Source organism: Penaeus japonicus, unplaced genomic scaffold, assembly GCF_977035675.1.
Source record: "Penaeus japonicus unplaced genomic scaffold, GWHDUDI00000001_assembly GWHDUDI00001612, whole genome shotgun sequence".
NCBI classification, from domain to species: Eukaryota; Metazoa; Arthropoda; class Malacostraca; order Decapoda; family Penaeidae; genus Penaeus; species Penaeus japonicus.
Genome location: NW_028236014.1, coordinates 5,001 through 10,602, shown reverse-complemented (window position 1 = coordinate 10,602; position 5,602 = coordinate 5,001). Strand labels below are relative to the sequence as shown.

The 5,602-nt window shown below is 36.8% G+C and overlaps 1 long non-coding RNA gene across 1 annotated transcript in view; it reads right to left on the bottom strand.

Annotated features, from left to right (window-relative positions):
* Positions 1–497: 497 nt before the first annotated feature.
* Positions 498–5,602, bottom strand: part of LOC147466344 (uncharacterized) — a 9,375-nt gene continuing 4,270 nt past the window's right edge. Inside the window, exon 3 of the long non-coding RNA XR_015190911.1 lies at positions 498–743. This is a non-coding gene — a long non-coding RNA (uncharacterized LOC147466344). The remainder of the gene's footprint in view (positions 744–5,602) is intronic.

Below are 5,602 nucleotides of genomic sequence, written 5' to 3'. Positions count from 1 at the left end.
ATTATCATCAATATTGTTGTTGCTTTTGTTGCCATTACTTTCTCCATTATCATCATTGTCTTTGTCATCACTGACAAAGACCTCGCAACAACACCACCAACAAAAGCATGTAGGAGAACAAGAACAGGATCACCATCAAAATAACAATAATGAGAAGAAGAAGGATGATAATAATTGATAATTTAGTAGAAATGGGAGTAATAATGATAGTTATAGTAATGAAATAATAATGATAATATGAATAGCACCATTGATGATGATTATGATTGATGATGAGGATGATCATATTTCTTTTAGATAAACATGAAAATAATAATGATAATATCAATAATAATTAAGATGATCATACTTATTATTATCATAATTATTATAACTAATCATTATAACATTTATAGTATAAAGAAATATAGAAAAATCTATTATTTTCTTAGTTATAAAATAATCTATGAAAATATTTTATTGAAAAATTCATAGAATAAAGAAATAAATATCAATAAAATTAATGATAAAAGATGAAAAAGATTCCCTTATTAAATTATAACAATAATTGTTATAAAATTCCATAAAGACAAAGAAGACAAAAGAAACTAAAGCAAAATTCTTCTGGTGCCTTTAAGAAGTCACTCGCTTTCAAATCGCCTTACCATTCTTAGTCTTGGCGTTCACTTCTCCGCCCTTCTCGAGGAGCGTCTCAGCAACAGCATGATGGCCATTGCCGGAAGCATAGTGTAAGGGAGTCCCACCTGAGGGAGGAAGATGCTTCTCTTAGACGTCTGTTTGTGAGTAATGAGCGTAAGAATGGAAGTGAGAATGACAATGAGAAGGTGAATGTGAATGAGAATGACAATGAGAAGGTGAATGTGAGTGAGACTGACAATGCGAAGGTGAATGTGAGTGAGAATGACAATTAGAATGTGAATATGAATGAGAATCAACATGAGAAGGTGAATGTGAATGAGAATGACAATGAGAAGGTGAATGTGAATGAGAATCAACATGAGAAGGTGAATGTGAATGATAATGATAATGAGGAGGTGAATGTGAGTGAGAATGACAATGGGAAGGTGAATGTGAGTGAGAATGACAATGAGAAGGTGAATGCGAATGAGAATGACAGTGAGGTGAATGTGAGTGAAAATGATAATGAAAAGGTGAATGTGAGTCAGAATGACAATGAGAAGGTGAATGTGATTGAGAATGACAATGAGAAGGTGAATGTGAGTGAGAATGACAATGAGAAGGTGAATGTGAGTGAGAATGGCAATGAGAAGGTGAATGAGAATGAGAATGACAGTGAGGTGAATGTGAGTGAAAATGATAATGAAAAGTTGAATGTGAGTCAGAATGACAATGAGAAGGTAAATGTGAGTGTGAATGACAGTTAAAAGGTGAATGTGAGGGAGAATGACAGTGAGGTGAATGTGAGTGAGAATGACAGTGACAAGATGAATATGAGTGAGAATGACAATGATAAGGTGAATGAGTTAGAATGACAATGAGAAGGTAAATGTGAGTGTGAATGAGAGTTAAAAGGTGAATGTGAGTGAGAATGACAATGAGGTGAATGTGAGGGAGCATGACAATGAGAAGGTGAATGAGTGAGAATGACAATGATAAGGTGAATGAGTTAGAATGACAATGAGAAGGTAAATGTGAGTGAGAATGACAATAAGAAGGTGAATGTGAGTGAGAATGACAATGAGAAATTGAATGTGAGTAATAAAGTGAATGTGAGTGTGAATGACAGTGAGCTGAATGGGAGTGAGAATGAAAATAAGGTGAAAGTGAGTGTGAGTGAATATGAGAAACTGAATGTGAGTGAGAATGACAGTGAGAAGGTGAATGTGAGTGAAAATGACAATGAAAAGGTGAATGTGAGTGAGAATAACAATGAGAAGGTGGATGTGAGTAAGAATGAAAATGAGAAGGTGAATAAGAGTGAGAATGACAATGAGAAGGAGAATGTGAGTGAGAATGACAGTGAAGTGAATGTGAGTGAGAATGACAATAAGAAGGTGAATGTGAGTGAGAATGACAATGGGAAGGTGAATGTGAGTGAGAATGACAATGAAAAGGTGAATGTGATTGAGAATGAAAATGAGAAGGTGAATGTGAGTGAGAATGACTATGAGAAGGTGAATGTGAGTGAAAATGGAAATGAGAACGTGAATGTGATTGAGAATGACAATGAGATGGTGAATGTGAGTGAAAATGACTGTGAGAAGGTGAATGTGAGTGAGAATGACAATGAGAAAGTGAATGTGAGTGAGAATGACAATGAGAAGTTGAATGTGAGTGAGAATGACAATGAGAAGGTGCATGTGAGTGAGAATGACAATGAGAAGGTGAAAGTGAGTGAGAATGACGATGAGAAGGTGAATATGAGTGAGAATGACAATGAGAAGGTGAATGTGAGTGAGAATGACAATGAGAATGTGAATATGAGAAAGAATAACAATGAGAAGGTGAATGTGAGAGAGAATGACAATGAGAAGGTGAATTAAGTGAGAATGATAATAAGGTGAATGTGAGTGGGAATGACAATGAAAAGGTGAATGTGAGTGAGGATGACAATGAGAAGGTGAATGTGAGTGAGAATGACAATGTGAATGTGAGTGAGAATGAGAATGTGAATATGAGTGAGAATGACAATGAGAAGGTGAATGTGAGTGAGAATGACAATGAGAAGGTGAATATGAGAAAGAATGACAATGAGAAGGTGAATGTGAGTGAGAATGAGAATGAGAAGGTGAATGTGAGTGAGGATGACAATGAGAAGGTGAATGTGAGTGAGAATGAAAATGAGGTGAATGTGAGTGAGAATGAGAAAGAGAAGGTGAATATGAGTGAGAATGACAATGAGAAGGTGAATATGAGAAAGAATGACAATGAGAAGGTGAATGTGAGTGAGAATGAGAATAAGAAGGTGAATGTGAGTGAGGATGACAATGAGAAGGTGAATGTGAGTGAGAATGAAAATGAGAAGGTGAATGTGAGTGAGAATGAGAAAGAAAAGGTGAATATGAGTGAGAATGACAATGAGAAGGTGAATGTGAGTGAGAATGACAATGAGAAGGTTAATGTGAGTGAGAATGACAATGAGAAGGTGAATGTGAGTGAGGATGACAATGAGAAGGTGAATGTGAGTGAGAATGACAATAAGAAGGAGAATGCGAGTGAGAATGACAATGAGAAGGTGAATGTGAATGAGAATGACAATGAGAAGGTGAATGTGAGTGAGAATGACAATGAGAAGGTGAATTTGAATGAGAATGACAATGAGAAGGTGAATATGAATGAGAATGGCAATGAGAAGCTGAATGTGGATGAGAATGACAATGAGAAGGTGAATGTGAGTGAGAATCACAATGAGAAGATGAATGTGAATGAGAATGACAATGAGAAGGTGAATGTGAGTGAGTGACAATGAGAAAGTGAATGTGGGTGAGAATGACAATGAGAAGGTGAATGTGAGCGAGAATGAAAATGAGAAGGTAAATGTGAGTGAGAATGACAATGTGAATGTGAGTGAGAATGACAATGAGAAGGTAAATGTGAGTTACAGTGACAATGAGAATGACAATGAGATGGTGATTGTGAGTGAGAACGACAATGAGAAGGTGAATGTGAGTGAAAATGACAACAAGAAGGTTAATGCGAGTGAGAATGACAATGAAAAGGTGAATGTGGATGACAATGACAATGAGAAGGTGAATGTGAGTGTGAATGACAATGAGAAGGTGAATATGATTCAGAATAACAATGAGAAGGTGAATGAGTGAGAATGACAATGAGAAGGTGAATAAGTGAGAATGACAATGAGAAGGTGAATGTGAGTGAGAATGGCAATGAGAAGGTGAATGCGAGTGAGAATGACAATGAGGAGGTGAATTTGAGTGAGAATGACAATGAGAAGGTGAATGTGAGTGAGAATGAAAACGAGAAGGTGAATGCAAATGAGAATGACAATGAGAAGGTGAATGTGAATGAGAATTACAATGAGAAGGTGAATTTGAATGACAATGAGAAGGTGAGTGTGAATGACAATGAGAAGGTGAATGTGAGTGAGAATGGAAATGAGAACGCGAATGTGAGTGAGAATGACACTGAGAAGGTGAATGTGAGTGAGTGACAATGAGAAAGTGAATGTGGGTGAGAATGACAATGAGAAGGTGAATGTGAGCGAGAATAACAATGAGAAGGTGAATGTGATTGAGAATGACAATGAGAGGGTAAATGTGAGTGAGAATGACAATGTGAATATTAGTGAGAATGACAATGAGAAGGTAAATGATAGTTACAGTGACAATGAGAATGACAATGAGATGGTGATTGTGAGTGAGAACGACAATGAGAAGGTGAATGTGAGTGAGAATGACAACGAGAAGGTGAATGAGAGTGAGATGACAATGAGAAGGTGAATGTGAATGACAATGACAATGAGAAGGTGAATGTGAGTGAGAATGACAATGAGAAGGTGAATATGAATTAGAATAACAATGAGAAGGTAAATGAGTGAGAATGACAATAAGAAGGTGAATAATTGAGAATGACAATGAGAAGGTGAATGTGAGTGAGAATGACAATGAGAAGGTGAATGTGAGTGAGAATGACAATGAGAAGGTGAATGTGAATGACAATGACATTGAGAAGGTGAATGTAAGTGAGAATGACAATGAGAAGGTTAATGTTAGTGAAAATGGATATGAGAACGTGAATGTGAGTGAGAATGACACTGAGAAGGTGAATGTGAGTGAGTGACAATGAGAAAGTGAATGTGGGTGAGAATGACAATGAGAAGGTGAATGTGATTGAGAATGACAATGTGAAGGTAAATGTGAGTGAGAATGACAATGAGAAGGTAAATGTGAGTTACAGTGACTATGAGAATGACAATGAGATGGTGATTGAGAGTGAGAATGAAAGTGAGAAGGTGAATGCGAGTGAGAATGACAATGAGAAGGTGAATGTGAGTGAGGATGGCAGTAAAAGGTGAATGTGAGTTAGAATGACAAGGAGAAGGTGAATGTGAATGACAATGACAAAGAGAAGGTGAATGTGAGTGTGAATGACAATGAGAAGGTGAAAATGATTTAGAATAACAATGAGAAGGTAAATAGTGAGAATGACAATGAGAAGGTGAATAAGTGAGAATGACAATGAGAAGGTGAATGCGAGTGATAATGACAATGAGGAGGTGAATGTGAGTGAGAATGACAATGAGAAGGTGAATGTGAGTGAGAATGACAACGAGAAGGTGAATGCAAATGAGAATGACAATGAGAAGGTGAATGTGAATGAGAATTACAATGAGAAGGTGAATTAGAATGACAATGAGAAGGTGAGTGTGAATGACAATGTGAAGGTGAATGTGAGTGAGAATGGAAATGAGAACGTGAATGTGAGTGAGAATGACACTGAGAAGGTGAATGTGAGTGAGTGACAGTGAGAAAGTGAATGTGGGTGAGAATGACAATGAGAAGGTGAATGTGAGCGAGAATGACAATGAGAAGGTGAATGTGATTGAGAATGATAATGAGAAAGTAAATGTGAGTGAGAATGACAATGTGAATGTGAGTGAGAATGACAATGAAAGGTAAAT